The sequence below is a fragment of the Gracilinanus agilis genome, chromosome 3, assembly GCF_016433145.1.
Source record: "Gracilinanus agilis isolate LMUSP501 chromosome 3, AgileGrace, whole genome shotgun sequence".
NCBI classification, from domain to species: Eukaryota; Metazoa; Chordata; class Mammalia; order Didelphimorphia; family Didelphidae; genus Gracilinanus; species Gracilinanus agilis.
In genome coordinates this window covers 537,897,525-537,915,311 of record NC_058132.1, presented here as the reverse complement: position 1 = coordinate 537,915,311, position 17,787 = coordinate 537,897,525, and positions in this window count along the sequence as shown.

Here is a 17,787-nt window from a genome sequence, read left to right as displayed (position 1 = left end):
GCCTAGCAGTACCAGATATTAAACTATACTCTAAAGCAGCAGTCATCAAAACAATATGGTACTGGCTAAGTGTTAGAAGGGAGGATCAGTGGAATAGACTTGGGGTTAATGATGTCAGCAAGACAGTGTATGATAAACCCAAAGAGCCCAACTTTTGGGACATGAATCCACTCTTTGACAAAAACTGCTGGGAAATTTGGAAAACAATATGGGAGAGATTAGGTTTAGATCAACATCTCATACCCTACACCAAGATAAATTGAGAATGGGTGAATGACCTGAATATAAAGAGGGAAACTATAAATAACTTAAGTGAACACAAAATAGTACACCTGTCAGATCTCTGGGAAAGGAAAGATTTTAAAACCAAGCAAGAGTTAGAGAAAATTACAAAATGTAAATTAAATGGTTTTGATTATATCAAGCTAAAAAGCTTTTGTACAAACAAAAATAATGTAGTCAAAATCAGAAGGGAAACAACAAATTGGGAAAAAATCTTTATAACAAAAAACTCTGACAGGGGTCTAATGACTCAAATATACAAGGAGTTAAATCAATTGTATAAAAAATCAAGCCATTCCCCAATTGAAAAATGGGCAAGAGTCATGAATAGGCAATTCTCAGGTAAAGAAATCAAAAGTATCAATAAGCACATGAGAAAGTGTTCTAAATCTCTAATAATTAGAGAATTGCAAATCAAAACAACTCTGAGGTATTACCTCACACCTAGCAGATTGGCTAAAATGAAAGAAGGGTAGAGTAATGAATGCTGGAGGGGATGTGGCAAAATTGGGACATTAATGCATTGCTGGTGGAGTTGTGAACTGATCCAACCATTCTGGCTAGCAATTTGGAACTATGCTCAAATGTTTATAAAAGAATGCCTGCCCTTTGATCCAGCCATATCATTGTTGGGTTTGTACCCCAAAGAGATCATAGATAAACAGACTTGTGTGAAAATATTTATAGCTGCACTTTTTGTGGTGGGAAAGAACTGGAAAGGGAGGGTATGTCCTTCAATTGGGGAATGGCTGAACAAATTGTGGTATATATTGGTGATGGAATACTATTGTGCTAAAAGGAATAATGAACTGGAGGAGTTCCAGGTGAACTGGAGAGACCTCTAGGAACTGATGCAGAGTGAAAGGAGCAGAGCCAGAAGAACATTGTACTCAGAAACTTATATACTGTGGTAAAATCGAATGTAATGTTCTTCTATACCAGCAACAATGCAATGACACAAGCCAGCTGTGAGGGATTTATGGTAAAGAACGCCACCCACATTCTGAGGAAGATCTGCAAGAGAGGAAACATAGAAGATAAACAATTGCTTGAATGCATGGGTTGAGGCGGACATGATTGGGGAAGTGGACTTGAAACTACCACACCAATGCAACTAACAACAATATGGAAATAGGCCCTGAACAAGGACACATGTTACAACCAGTGGAAATGTGCATCGGCCATGGGTGGGGGGAGAGTAGGGGTTGAAAGGGAAAGTGGGGGCATAAAGTATGTAAACAGGTTAAAAATGAATATTAATAAATGTTTAATAATAAAAAATTTTAAAAAAATTAAAAAAAGGAAACAAGACATGTCTCAGTTAAATGTCCTTGATTATAGGGTAGTGCTTCACATATTGTAATAAACTGTCATGATAAGAAGGCCTAACATTTCAAAAAAATGTTAAGAATCTTTGTTTTACCTCCTGGTTGTTTACTTCCTGACTAACTCTTAAGTAACATTCTCATGTTTTGAACTCCTGTACTGCCAGCTGACTCTTCTAAATGATAAATGTCTCATGAGTCATTATACTTTGTCAGATGTCATCTAGGATTCATTTGATTTTCTTCTCCCAACATTATTTTCTAGCCAGTCATCCTGTTACTAAACATATTTGTTTGGTATTGCCTTTCTATATTTCAGGAATCATAATACAATGAACACTTACTACTAATGAAAAGGAAAGGTCAATTTTGTCTTCTATTTATCCACTTAACTTCTTTGTAAATTTACAAAGTGAAATGCCATTCACCAGTCCTTGTCCACCTGCATGATAAGAACTCTACTCTTTGTATTTTCCTGAGATGCAGCAAGGTGGTGCAGTGGATAGAACACTGGGCTTGTAGACAAGAAGATCTGATCAGACTTGCATTAAATTCCGCCTCAGGAACATATTAACTATATAATCCTGGACAAGTAACTTAACCTTTGCCTGTCCCAGTTTTTATAAAAAATGAGAATAACATCACTTATATTAAAGAGTTGTTTTAAGGTTTAAAAGAGACTTATGAAGAGCTTAGCATAGTGGCTGCTGTATATTAGGTGCTTAAGAAATACATTCTCTCCCTCTCTTTTCTTAGACTTTAAGTTCCTTGAAGGCAGGGAATGTAATGAGTTGATTGTTTGCAATTATTTAATGATTAAAGTGATTAAAATTTAAGTATTTTTCCATCCAGCCAGTCATTCAATGCTTCTTTCTCTAGAAGCTCCCCTGTATTCTCTGAAGGAAATTAATTATTCTTCAAACTGTAAGATATTTCCTGAAGTTTGCCTTAATTAGTGAGAAATTTCATAAGTTTAAAGATTTTGAAAACTTTTAAAGTTCTCTGGAACTTCTGAAATTAAAAATTTACTATATTTCTCATACAATGAAGGTGACTCTTTTGACATAAATCTAACGGAAGTACATTCATTTGTCTATTTCCAAAGCAAGACAACAATTAGAAGGTTTTTCTGTAAAAATATACTTTCCGCGAAATCATAATTAAATTTAAATGGCATAGATGAAGTAAATAGAATGGTTCTAAAAATGCATATTCCTATATATTTTCTCTGTTTCATGAATTCAGAAAAACTGTTGAAAATAACTGACAAAAAACAGCTTATTTTTTAGTTATTTAAATAGTATGGGTTACACTCAAATATTAATTCCACCACACATACAATGGAATGTGAGGGGGATAGGGTGCTGATGTTAGAAAAAGTGAACAATAGCTTTTCAAACATTTTATAGATGAGAAGTAGAAAAAAATACTCTGTAAAAACTTGCTCTAAAGAGTACCTATTATGAAGGTATATAGGATGGAAAACCTATAAAATCTACTTGCATAGATTTTTCTGGGGCATCCTTGGTAAGCCCCAAATTGTTTGCATAAGTTTTCTTCTATTGTTAGAAAACCCTTGGCCCTTCCTTTAGGCATAAATAGGCAGCTGATCCCAGGGGAAGTGAACCACTTTTTTTTCCCTTTATCTAAGTTCATGCTCTTCTTCACCCATGTCAGGGAAATTTGCAATACTCAGTGCAAAAGAAGGAACTGAAGTCACCATTTCTGTTAAACTGTAAGATGTTTAAAAAGTTATCAAATCTTTTAGGATATCAATCTAACACTATGTACTAAAAGTAACAAAACATTACATTTTTTGGAAATGTTTTAAAATAACAACAACCCTCAAAAGAACCACATGTTAAAATAGTTTAATAAAAGCATTATTGGCAATTCAAAAAAGAGGAAATAAGTATTTATGACTGAGTTGTGGTTAAATAAATAATTGTTACCCAATGTGCTCAGATCTTATGGAATTAAGAGAGACAAGTATAAGGACCACATAGAAAAAGGGAAAATCCTAAATTAAATATTGGGAAGTTGCTACAAACTTAGGGTAGATATACCTCTAAGTTATTGATAGGTTTGAGACCTCAACCTAGTTTAGCTTATCTGTTTTTCCTTTTTTCCTTACAAAATGTTTTTAATGATTAAAAATTGAATTAAATTCCATTTTAAAAATTAATATAATGACTTTTGTCTTAAATGTTCTTGACTTCTTTTAAGTCTTTGACTTAATAGATAGATGTTTTAATTAGCAGTTCTTTTTTAAAAAACTATTCTTTACAAAAGAATTTGGTTAACAAAGCAATTTTATTTTTTTAAGAATTTATTGATATTTATTTTTTAGAAAAGTTAACATGGTTACATAATTCATGCTCTTACTTTCCCCTTCAGCCCCTTTCACTCCCCCCCCACCCACCATGGCTGATGTGTATTTCCACTGGTTTTAACATGTGTCATTGATCAAGACCTATTTCCAAATTGTTGATAGTTGCATTGGTGTGGTAGTTTCAAGTCTACATCCCCAATCATGTCCACCTCAACCCATGCATTCAAGCAGTTGTTTTTCTTATATGTTTCTTCTCCTGCAGTCCTTCCTCTGTATGTGGGTAGCGTTCTTTACCATAAATCCCTCAGAGCTGTCCTCTGTCATTGCATTGCTGCTGGTACAGAAGTCCATTGCATTTGATTTTACCATACTATATCAGTCTCTGTGTATAGTGTTCTTCTGGCTCTGCTCCTTTCACTCTGCATCAGTTCCTGGAGGTCTTTCCAGTTCACATGGAATTCCTCCAGTTTATTATTCCTTTTAGCACAATAGTATTCCATCACCAGCATATACCACAATTTGTTCAGCCATCCCCCAATTAAAGGGCATACCCTAATTTTCCAGGTTTTTGCCACCACAAAAAGCATGGCTATAAATATTTTCATACAAGTCTGTTTATTTATGATCTCTTTGGGGTACAAATCCAACAATGGTATGGCTGGATCAAAGAACAGGTATTTTTTTATAACCCTTTGAGCATAGTTCCAAATTGCTAGCCAGAATGGTTGGATCAGTTCACAACTCCACCAGCAATGCATTAATGTCCCAATTTTGCCACATCCCCTCCAGCATTCATTTCTATCCCCTTCTTTCATTTTAGCCAATCTGCTAGGTGTGAGGTGATACCTCAGAGTTGTTTTGATTTGCATTTCTCTAATTATTAGAGAATTAGAACACTTTCTCGTGTGCTTATTGATACTTTTGATTTCCTTACCTGAAAATTGCCTATTCATGTCTCTTTCCCATTTATCAATTGGGGAATGGCTTGATTTTTTATACAATTGATTTAACTCCTTGTATATTTGAGTAATTGGACCCCTGTCAGAGTTTTTTGTTATAAAGATTTTTTCCTAATTTGTTGTTTCCCTTCTGATTTTGGCTACATTGTTTTTGTTTGTACAAAAGATTTTTAGTTTGATATAATCAAAATTATTTATTTTACATTTTGTAATTTTCTCTAACTCTTGCTTGGTTTTAAAATCTTTCCTTTCCCAGAGATGTGACTAGTAAACTATTCTATGTTGACTTAAATTATTTATAGTTGCTTTCTTTATATTCAAGTCATTCACTCATTCTGAATTTATCTTGGTTTAGGGTGTTAGATGTTGATCTCAACCTAATCTCTCCCATATTGTTTTCCAAATTTCCCAGCAGTTTTTGTCAAATAGTGGATTCATGTCTCAAAAGTTGGGCTCTTTGTGTTTATCATACACTGCCTTGCTGATGTCACAACCCAACTCTCTTCCACTGATCTTCCCTTCTGTCTCTTAGCCAGTACCATATTGTTTTGATGACCACTGCTTTATAATACAGTTTAATATCTGGTACTGGTAGGCCCCCTTCCTTCACATCTTTTTTTCATTATTTCCCTTGATATACTTGATCTTTTGTTATTCAAGATGAACTTTGTTATAGTTTTTCCTAATTCAGTAAAAAAGTTTTTTGGTATTTTGATAGGTATGGCTCTAAATAGGTAAATTAATTTGGGTGGAATGGTCATTTTTTTATGTTAGCTCGTCCTATCCATGAGCATTCAATGTTTTTCCAATTGTTTAGATCTCGTTTTAATTTTTTGGAAAGTGCTTTGTAGTTGTTTTCATATAATTCCTGTGTTTGCTTTAGTAGATTAATTCCTAAGTATTTTATATTGTCTAGGGTAATTTTAAATGGTGTTTCTCTTTCTACCTCTTGCTGTTGTGATGTGTTGGAAATATACAGAAATGCTGATGATTTATGTGCATTTATTTTGTATCCTGCAACTTTGCTAAAGTTGTTGATCATTTCTACTAGCTTTTTTGTCTATTCTCTAGGATTTTTAAGTAAACCATCATATCATCTGCAAAGAGTGATAGGTTAGTCTCCTGTAATAAAGGAATATTGCAATAATGATGTAATAAGGGAATAGGGTAATAGGGAGATAGGAGACCAAGGGTTGGTGGTAATAAGAAAATTAAGGCAGAGGTAGGGTTGTAATGGTGGAATAGGCAGGCAAGGTACTAAAGGTAGAGTGAATAGGGGATAAGGCACAGTGGATAGGGTTTTTGTGGATCCCTAAAGCAGTAAAGTTGATAAGGAAGGTATAATGGTGAAAGTACTAGATAGAGATGGTAGGAGAGGTAAGGGAATGACTGAGTTTAGGGAATATAAACACAGAGGTATAAGGAGTTGTGAGGGATAGGGATGAGATACTTTGGGCAAACAGCTACTGCCTGGGAAACACAGACTGGGACACAGGTTTGAGACAGAGACACTAAAGGGATCAGACTTAGCCCTCCAGGTAAAAAGGGCACTTCTACTGACAAAGGTTAGGGCCAGCTAAGAATGGCTTGAAACTGACTAGAGGGCTTTCTAGTCAGTTTCTCAGGTTCACAAAGGAAGGGTTCAGAGGAAGTATTGATATCTCACTTCCTTCAAAATGGACTGCTCCAGCTTCCCCCAAACCCAGAGAGAAATTATTCCTTCTCCCTTCTCCCTCTCCTATCAATCAACTAATGAACTAGCCAAAGGCTTTGATTAAGTGAAAAACAGGGTTTATTGAATTTTAGGGTTGATTGGAAGGGATAGAGGATACAAGGTAACTCTAACAGCTACCTAGAGAAAGCTTCAGGTGGGGGAGGGAGACAGGAATGTGAGACTGAAATAGGAACCTGCTTAAACCAGCCCCAAGGTTTTGTAGTCTATAGGGTTAGGAAAGTTGGATATAATAATTAAAGAGATAATTTGTAACAAGGGTAAGCCCTATTTGACTACAGGAAACTAAACTATCAAGTTTGAAAACTAACACAGAGATCTACCCTCCTTTCAAAAACCCCAAGAGATTTAGGAAGGGAAAATGATGATGGGAACAAGGGAGGTTAGGGTGACTCAAAAGAAATAGTTAAACTAACAAATTTTAAGAGAAAAGCTGCAGAATATAGGTCAGGCTTTCAATCCAACAATAGAGCTCACATTGACCCTCCTACTCTCCACGAGTCTCCCAGGTCAACTGACTCTCCTGAAGATTCTAAACCCTTCCTCAACTGTCAGAAACTCTGCAGTAAGGCTTTGCAGGGCTGACACGCACCCTATTTGCATTACATTTTGCCCATATTCTCTTCTAAATTTGCAGCTTGCAACATTTAGTGGTTACTATATTCTAAGGGATTACTACTCTTATTCTAAGCTAAAATCTAACTAAGCTCTTATCCCTAACTAAGTTTGCAAAATGATAAAAAGGGTTGCTATCTCTTAAACTATGCTAAGACTAGACTAAGCTAAACTAAGACAGGTTATGGTAAAAGCATAGGAAAGGAATGGGGATTTTAAGTTTGCAAAAAAATTTTGAACAGAAAGGAAAAACAAAGTAAATGTAAACATTCACAAACATACTTAAAGCTAACATTTGTTAACTAGAACAAAGTAATGATTTCTATCTATGTATCTTTCTAATTTTATGAGCTCACAAGAAAATATTAACTAAGAAAAAAAAAACTTTGGAATATAAGCTCCTAAATTCTAGTTCACTTGCTAAAGTTAGTGTATGCATAGATTAGTACACTTATGTATATGTTAGAAATGTTAGTGAGAATAAGTAATATTATAAGTTATTTGTAAGTCTATTGGTCAAACCATAGACTTATGCTATGTACAATACATACAAAGAAAGTTTAGAAAATTCTGTCCCTGTACGAACTTACTAAACTAACTAAACTGTCCCTGTGTGTAAGTAAAACTTATTGCTAATAGTTAGTAAGCAAAATTACATACTTACATGAAGTGTCAGGTGATTTGAGTAGAAGGTGTCTGAACCAAAGTAAGAAAAAATTCAGTACTAATGCAGACATGCCCTTCTCTCAAGTGTAAGTTTAGTTTTTCACATGTAGATGTGAAATCAGGAAAATGTTTTATGTGTTATCTAGTGTGACTTATCCGTGTAATGATGTGTTACATACATACTCCACCGGAATTCTTTTGCAAAGTGCAAGTACTGCTTGGATGGAATCTAGTGTTGTATGCAGTGAGAATTCTGTTGGATGTAAGTTATCTCCTTCAAATACATGTGTCCAACGCTGATCTGATGCTCCTCTTCACAGTATGGATGTTCTTATGATTGATGCATTTGGTCACGGATGTCTCTTGTAGTTCTCAGGTTTGCTGTCCTCATGAAGATCTGCAAAGTCAGAAATGCCTCATTTGTGTCATTGGATGTTATTCCACGCTTGTCAACTTGTACTTGTGTCATTTGATGCACCCGCACTTGTCATCTTCCAGTGGAACTGATGTTCTAGTGTGTTGACTTGGGTCAGGAACAAAGTTCAAATGTCAATTAAACGTGAATAATGTTTCTTCTTTCCTTTTTTTGTGGTTTAATAAAGATGATTATAGGTAACAAAAGAGTTCATGATTAAGTTTTTGTGCTTTTCATTTATTTGTTATCATCAGTTTCTATATTTGGTATTGATTGTAAATCAAATGTTGTGTCTTCTTTCGTTGATTCTTTTTCATTATAATAATTGTTTACAATTGATTCTTCTAAGTTATTGGGATTGTGATAATCATTTGGGTATAAAATTTGGTGTAATATCTGATTGTTTTCTTGCTCTTGGTCTAATTCTGGTTCTTACTCATGCTCTGATTGTTCTGATTGCTGCTCTGGTTCTATGGTTTCATGTATAGATTGCGGACTTTCTGAGGACTTATTTGACTGATTGGTTGGTGCTAGTTGATCTTTGTGCTATATAGTATCTGGGTCTTATGGTTGTTGTTGGGACATGTCTTTTCCTGACTTGACATGGGTGACATGCAACCAAGCATCCTTTCCTTTAATTTTGATTGCACTCGGAATAGTTAGAATAATTTGGAAAGGTCCAAGCCACTTGGGTTCTAACAGAGATTCCTAGCGAAGTTTCTGGTATAAACATAATCTCCAGGTGGGAAGTTGTGTAGATTAAAATCAAAGGGTACTCTTTGATGTATCAATCCTAATTTATGGAGTTGATTTAATTGTTGCTTGAGTAATTTAATATATTCATAGAGTTTGCATTCCATAACCAGGTGTGATAATTTGTGAATGCTTTGAGGTGATTTGCCATGGAAAGGTGGATGTCCATACAGTATTCCAAATGGTGAAACGTGTGTAATGATGTTGGGTTGGCTTCTTAGGTGGAATAGTGCCAATGGTAATGCATCAGGCCATTTCATGTGAGATTCTGCACATAATTTTGTTACTAGAGTTTTCAGAGATTTATTCACTCTTTCAATTTGCCCGCTCAATTGTGGTCTAAATATTGAGTGAAGATGTCTTTTGATTCCTAATATTTCATAAACTGTAGCTAAAATTTTATTCATTAAATGAGACCCAGAATCTGATGCAATATGTAATGGAATAGAGAATCTGGGTATCAATTCTCTCAGTAAGATTTTCACAACATACGCTGAGGTATTACGTTTTGCTGGAAAAGCTTCTGGCCACTTAGTTAATATATCCACTATCACTAAAGCATATTTAAACCTTGACTTCTTGGCATTGTGATGTAATCAAGTAGCAGGATTTAAGTTTCTGCACCAGTGAAAAGTTATATTTTCATTACCCAACAAGATTGCTTGGTATTGTGATAGTCTTTGGGAGGTGAACGCTTGTAAGGTGGTGTTTCTTAAAGTAGATTACACTTGGTGTGGGGAAAATACTTTCAGTTCACTCCCTAATACCAAGGATGAAGATTTTCTAATCATGATGGCTACAGCAGCTATGGCTTTTAAACAATTAGGCATACTACAAATCACAGAATCTAACTTTGAGCTGTAGAAAGCAACTGGTCTTAATCTATTTCTGAATGTATGTTTGAGAACACTAGAGGCCATCCCTTTATCTTCATGGAGATGAAGGAGGAATGGTTTGTCATGATCAGGGATACCTAGGGCTGGAGCTGATCAAGTAAGTGATTTTAATTTCTCTAATGCATGGATGTGATCTTTAGTCAGCTTTAATGTTTCTGGAACTTCCTTTATGGTTAGCTCTATCAGAGGTCTTGTGATGAGAGCATAACCTGGAATCCAGTTTCTACAGAAACTTGTTATTCCTATGATTGCCCTGACTTGCTTCTTAGTCTTAGGCAAACTCAAATTTTGTATATCTTGTGTTCTCTGTTGGGAAATTCTTCTGGAGCCTTTTTCTAGAATGAATCCTAAAGAATTTACTTTTTCCATCACGAATTCAAGTTTCAATTTGGAAATTTTATGGCCCCTTTTGCCTAGCTCTTGGATTAAGTGTACACTATCAGTGTAACAGACTTCAGCAGATGGTGACATTAGCAGGATGTCATCAATATAATGTACCATTTTTCTGTTTGGGAAAGTGATTGACTCAAGGTCTCTTTGCAGGATTTGACAGAAGCCCAAAGCTGAATCCAAGAATCCCTGGGGCAGATGGGTCCATAGGATGGATTTACCTTCCCATGAGAAAGTGAGCAACTTTTGGCTGTCTCTGTGCAGGGGAACGTACATAGAGCTTAGGTCCAGAACAGTAAACCAAGCAACTTCAGGTGGAATGGTTGTTATGATTTGTGATGGACTTGGTACCACGGGATAGTTCTTTTGCACATGGTCATTTATTGCTCTGAGATCTTGTACTAAACACCATTGAGTTTTCCCATCATGAGATAATTTGGCTTTCTTTACAGGCATGATTGGTGTATTATATTGTGAAAAGCCATATTTTAATATACCTCCTATAATAAACTCTCTATGATGGGTTTCACTCCCTCTATCACCTCTTGGCTAAGTCTGAATTGAGGAATTCTTAGAGGTAAACCTTCTTTTACCTCTATCTTTATTGGTTCCGCTGACAATATCCTGCCCACCTCATTTAAATTTTTAGCCGACACATAATCTGAAATATCATCTGGAACCTCATAGATGTTATATTTTGATTGGTATGATGGTTCCTCACTACATGGTTCTAAAAATAAAATGGGATGGTGTTTTAGAGATTTCTTGGGTAGGTGTAAATAAATTTGTCCATCTGGTTGACATTGAATGGTTGCAGCCAATTTGTATAGGAGATCTTATCCCAGGAGGTTTGAAGGACTTGATGGAATCAATAGGAAGGTGTGTTCAAGAATTAGAGGTCCAAATTTTAGCATTTTAACTTTTAGTTTCAGGACTTGTGATACCCCAGAAGCTCCTCTTAACTCTTAAATTGCCTTGATATTGGCATCCTTCAGGTGCCTCGCATAACACGGAACAAGTTGCACCAGTGTCCAGTAGTCCTTCATAGTGTACCCCCTGATTTCTAAGGTAACTAATGGTTCTCCACTGTCATTGGACTTCACTGGCACCAGGGGTAATAAAGAATCCTCAGTATTTTGTGTACACTTATCATTGATCTCTTGTTGCATATGGTCATTTGTGTCTAAACTCAAACTTCCTATAGCACCATTTGGCAAGTTGAGTTTAGAATCAGGAATAGAGAAAGCAGGCTTAAAGAGCATTCTCTCATTGAGAGCTGGTAAGTCATTGTCATTTTTGCTAATTTCATGTTGGCTTTCACTAAGGGCTGCAGAAATGGAGTTTTGATTTGATTTACTGTCCACTCTAATGTTTAAAGAACTGTCATGCCCCAAATCAGAAGTTTTCCCCTCAGTAGTACATGGGAATGTATGGTAGATTGTGTTCCTTTCAACACTTCAGGTACAACTACTGAATCAAAAGCTGACTGATGTTCCCTATCTTGCCCTGCTGTTTTTGTTACTGAAGTCAAATGTTTTTTCTTATCAATCACAGCAACAGTTTTATTGATGTTATCATTAGCCACACTCCTTACTGGAGAAAACAACTGTTCCCTTCCTTCTCTAAAGTTTTGGAGCTAAGGGGTTGATATTCTCTACTATTTTGATACCTTCAATTTCTTTTTCTTTTCTAATTGCTACTGCTAGTATTTCTAGTACAATGTTAAATAATAGAGCAGATAATGGGCATCCTTGTTTCACTCCTGATCTTATTGGATAGGCTTATCATTTATCCCCATTGTATTATAATGCTTGTTGATGGTTTTAGGTATATGTTGTTTATTATTTTTGGGAAAGGTCCTTCTATGCCTATACTTTCCAGGGTTTAGAAACCAAAATCCTACCATATGTTGTCTACAAGAAATACATATTCCCTTACCAATCTTCCACCTATGAGACAATACACTGAAGTACAAGGGTTTAAAAAAAAAGAAACACATATGAGGCAGGTGGACATACACAGGTTTAAAGTAAAGGGCTTGAGTAAAATCCTTTGGGCCTCAAATGAGAAAAAGAAGGCTGGGGTGGCAGTTATGATTTCTGACAAAGCTAAAGTAAAAATAGTTACAATTAAAAAAGACATGGAAGGTCATTACATCCTGATTAAAGTCAGTATAGACAATGAGGAAATAACACTGCTCAATATGTATGCACCAAATGGCATACCAACCAGATTCATAAAGGAGAAACTGGCAGATCTCAAGAAGGAAATACATGGTAAAACCATACTCATGGGAGATCTAAATATCCTTCTTTTAGATCTAGATAAATCAAACTAAAAATATATATAAGAAAGAGGTAAGAGAGATGAATGAAGTCCTAGAAAAATTAGATTTAATAGAAATGTGGAGAAACATAAATAGGAACAAAAAGGAATACACCTTCTTTTCAGATGTACATGGTACATTCACAAAGATTGACCATGTAATAGGGCATAGAAACATTGCAAACAAATGCAAAAGATCAGAAATAATAAATGTAAACTTCTCAGATCATAATGTAATAAAAATAATAATTAGTAAAAGCACCTGGAAAGGCAAATCAAAAACTAATTGGAAATTAAATAATATGATTCTCCAAAACCAGCTAGTCAAAGAAGAAATCATAGAAAGAATCAACAATTTCATTGAAGAGAATGACAATGAAGAGACATCCTACCAAACTCTGTGGGATGCAGCCAAGGCAGTACTCAGGGGGAAATTTATATCCATGAGTGCATATATTAACAAATTAGGGAGGGCAGAGATTAATGAATTAGGCATGCAACTTAAAAAATTAGAAAGTGAGCAAATTTAAAATCCCCAGATAAAAACTAAATTTGAAATACTAAAAATTAAGGGAGAAATTAATAAAATCAAACATAAAAGAACTATTGAATTAATAAATAAGACTAGAGGCTGGTATTTTGAAAAAACAGATAAAATAGACAAAGTACTGGTCAATCTAATAAAAAAGGAAAGAAGAAAACCAAATTGAAAGTATCAAAAATGAAAAGGGAGACCTCACCTCTAATGAAGGGGAAATTAAGGCAATCGTTAAAAACTATTTTGCCCAATTATATGGCAATAAATATAGCAATCTAGGAGAGATGGATGAATATTTACAAAAATACCAATTGCCTAGATTAACAACAGAAGAAATAGAATACCTAAATAATCCCATATCAGAAATAGAAATTGAACAAGCCATTAAAGAACTCCCTAAGAAAAAATCACCAGGGTCTGATGGATTCACAAGTTAATTCTATCAGACATTCAAAGAGCAACTAATCCCAATACTATACAATTTATTTAATATAATAAGCAAAGAAAGAGTCCTACCAAATTTCTTTTATATAGTACTGATTCCAAATATAGTACTGATTCCAAAGAAAGGTAGATCAAAAACAGAGAAAGAAAACTACAGACCAATCTCCCTAATGAACATAGATGCAAAAATCTTAAATAGAATACTAGCAAAGACACTCCAGCAAGTGATGAAGAGGATCACCTACCATGATCAGGTGGGATTTATACCAGGAATGCAAGGACGGTTCAACATTAGGAAAACCATCCACATAATTGACCATATCAACAATCTAACAAACAAAATTCACATGATTATCGTAATAGATGTTGAAAAAGTCTTTGACAAAATATAGCACCCTTTCCTATTGAAAACCCTGGAAAGTATAGGAATAGAAGGACAAAGCAATTTTAAAAGTGCATACAAACTCAAAATCCACTGAGAAAGAGTAATTATAAACATCTCAGAGGCATCGTGGCAGACATCCATCATTCCCATTTTTAAAATTATAATTTGAAAATTCAGTGTCAGTCCACTTATTTTTATTTAATAAGTGGTTATTTATCTAAACTTGTAGAGGACTGATTTTTAAGTTCAGTACATTTTTTTCTAAATAATGGACATTAACTTTTGTAAGGATGGGATTTGTCCAAGGGGGATGTGACAAAAGGAAGCAGAAGAAGGCAGTTGATGACAGTTACTGACAGTTGAGAGAAGAGAGGAGTGCTGGGGGATTCTCTGCAGGAGGAGAGGTCTTCCTGTGCATGACTGGGAGGAGAAAGGAGGAGGACATCCCAACTCAGATCCAGGCCTGAGGGCTTCTGGAGGATCTTCTAGTGGAAATTGAAACCCTGATTCTCCAGTAAAAGCCATTCCATTGCATCTCACCCATCAAGACTTCAAACATGAAGTTATATAAGTTTTTAGACTCCATTTTAAGAGCAATTTCTTAGTCTCCTTCTCCCCTTACCCAAACTTGCTGAGAGACTCTCTGGTCTAACTTACAATTATAGTGAAGGATAGAAATAGGAAATAGAAATAGCAACAGAGGGACAAGAGGGCACTCCAATATCCCTTTTCCTTTCACCCTTTCCTCAAACTCTGATTCGTGAATAATAAAAGCCATTCATCAGTCAGATAGTGTTCCAGAGTGCCTGAGAGACAATAAGGGAGAGGAGGAAGCCCAGCTTGGTCTGGATGCTTCCATATTGAAGCCATATCACCCGCTGTGAAATTAACTGATGGGGGGAGGTTTGTGTGAACCCCATCCTTATTCAGAATTGGATTGGGGTACCACATAAATTTTCTTATAGGGAAGCCTCACCCCCAACTCCTATAGGGTAGCATGACCATCCAGGTCACCCAATTTCAGGGTGACACCCCCTTAAAGTCTCTCGGTTGTATATTTGGCCCCAGAGGAGAGATGAGAGAGACTTACCACATAGACTTTCTCTAAGTCCCTTCTATTAAACATTGGTTACTTAATCTTTGAGTAACATATTAATGGTCATTATGTGTTTAAGTCATTCTTTTTGTCATAGAATATTATGTTCTTGGCATTCTGATTATTTCAATATTCTGGGCAGTGATAATACTTAAAATAATATTAAAACATTAAAATAATGTTACATTCCCACATGTTTCCATAAGAAAGAAATGTTGTGCCTGGACAGAAAGTAAACAGAGTCTTATGAAATAGTATATATTTCATCAAAATGTTTTTTTTCTTATTAGCTATCTCTTAAAAATGATAAGATTATCTATACTATTCTCTTTAATTACAGTGTTCATGTGCATTACTGTGTTATTTTCCTTCTAATTAGGTTTATTTGAAAAAGCTAATTATGCGCTACTTGTTTTCTTCCACTTACTGTGCAATTACCACTGATCCTCATCAAACTAGGAGATAGCATATACTGGTTAATGAATACAGCAGAAGGTATATAGTTTATAATTTGGCAACTATACATGACAGGTATTTTTCAGTGGATACATGGATTTTTACATTATTCCGTTATTCTCTAAACTCATAAAACCACAACCACTTGGCACATGCTATTGTTTCTGTGGTTCATAATATAAAGGTCCATATGTGTTAACAGTTTCTTTCCTGTTAAACTCATCTTATTATACTGTAAGAATGAGGCAATGAGACATGTTTAATGCTGTATAAACAATGTAAAGACATTGTGTATCCTCATAATAACAAGAACAAAACAATATATTAAGCTTTTATTTGCATATAGTATCCTGCTGGGCCCTCTGTAAACCAAGTTAAATAGACATGGTCCCTTTTCACAAGAAGCTTATTACTGAACACAAACAACATGGCTCATAATGCAACAAACAAATATTAAAAGAAATACAGTTTGAGAACACAAACACCAATTTAGTCTTCCAAAAACTGAGCAAACTACAAAGTAAACAATTCAGTGTTGTATAATGCTTCTCTTTTGAGATCTTAAAAAAAAAGAAACCCTAGCAGTAATGTTATTCCTCAACTATACCAACGACTTGGAAAAAGGAAAGAGTAGAGAATATTCTGAAAGCATACATAAAATTTCGTACATTTTGAGTCTATTCAACCAAGAAAAATATTCTGATTCTGAAATAAACAACAACAAAAAATTCCTGCATAACAAAGTTTTCAACAATTTGATTTTTTTTCCATTTCTGTTCTGCAATGGAGTGAATAAAAGCCACCTTAGTATAATCTTGAATGAGCAAAAGCTGGCTTATTTGGCCAGTTTTCCAAATAATTTTTGCCAAAGAGTAATTTTTTTCCAAAGAATTTGAATCTTTCCTTTTGTTAAACCAAGATTACTATAGTCCAGTGATGGGCAAACTACTGCTCGAGGTCCAGATGCAGCCCACTGAAATATTCTATCTGCCCCTGCAACATTATTCCTAATCTGATGAATACAATGAGTAGGATAAAATACAATGAAACTTTGAAAGAGTTGCCTTAGAAACAGACTAACAGATGAGTATTTCCTTTCCTTTGGCCCCCTCTTTAAAAAGTTTGCCCATCACTGCATAATCTTTTACATTTGTTTGTTGTATATCTGTTCTGTTCTACTTTTCTATTTTACTTCATTATTTTCATTAACTTTCTTGATATTCTTGGACATCTAGTCTTTCAGATGGACTTTGTTATTTTTTATAGTTCTATGAAATAATTATTTTATAGTTTGTTTGCTATGGCATGAAATCAGTAAATTAATTTAGGTAGGATTGTCATTTTCACTATTGGCCCAGCCTATCCACAAGTAAGTTTTTCAAATTTTGACTCATTTGTGTTAAGAGTGTTTTGTAATGATGTTCAAAGAGTTGCAATATTTGTTTTGGTAGGTATACCTCCATGTATTTTATATAATATAGAGATATTTTGTATGGAATTTCCTTTTCTTTCTCCTGCTGTTGGACTTTATTAGTGATAAATAGAAATGCTCATGAATTATGTGGTTTTATTTTGTATCCTATAACTTTAGTAAAATTGCAATTATTTTCATTACTTTTTTTCATTGATTCTCTAGGAATCTATTGGTATACCATTATATCATCTTTAAAAACTCATAACCTGCTTTCTTTATTGCCTATTCTAATTTCTTCAATTTATTTTCCTGCCGTTTTTGCTATAGCTAACAATTTTATTATAATATTAAATAATAATGGTGATAATAAGCATCATTGATTTACCCCTGTTCTTATTGATAAGCATTTTATGCTATTGACATAACACATAGTCATGTGGAGAAAGATAATGCTTGCTGGTGGTCTTAAATAGATGTCATTCATCTCTTTAAGGTAGGTTTCATGTATTCCAATATTTGTTAATGTTCTTATAAGGAATGGATGTTGCTTTTTTTTCAAAAAATATTTATGCATCTATTGAAATAATCAGTGGTTTCTATTGATTTTGCTATTGATATAGCCAATTATGCTGATGGTTTTCCTAATACTGATCCATCCCTGAATGCCTCACACAAAACCCACCTGATGGTGGTTTATGATTCTTGAGATATAATGCTATAATTTCCTTTCTAGTATTTTATTTAAAAATTTTATATCAGTGCTC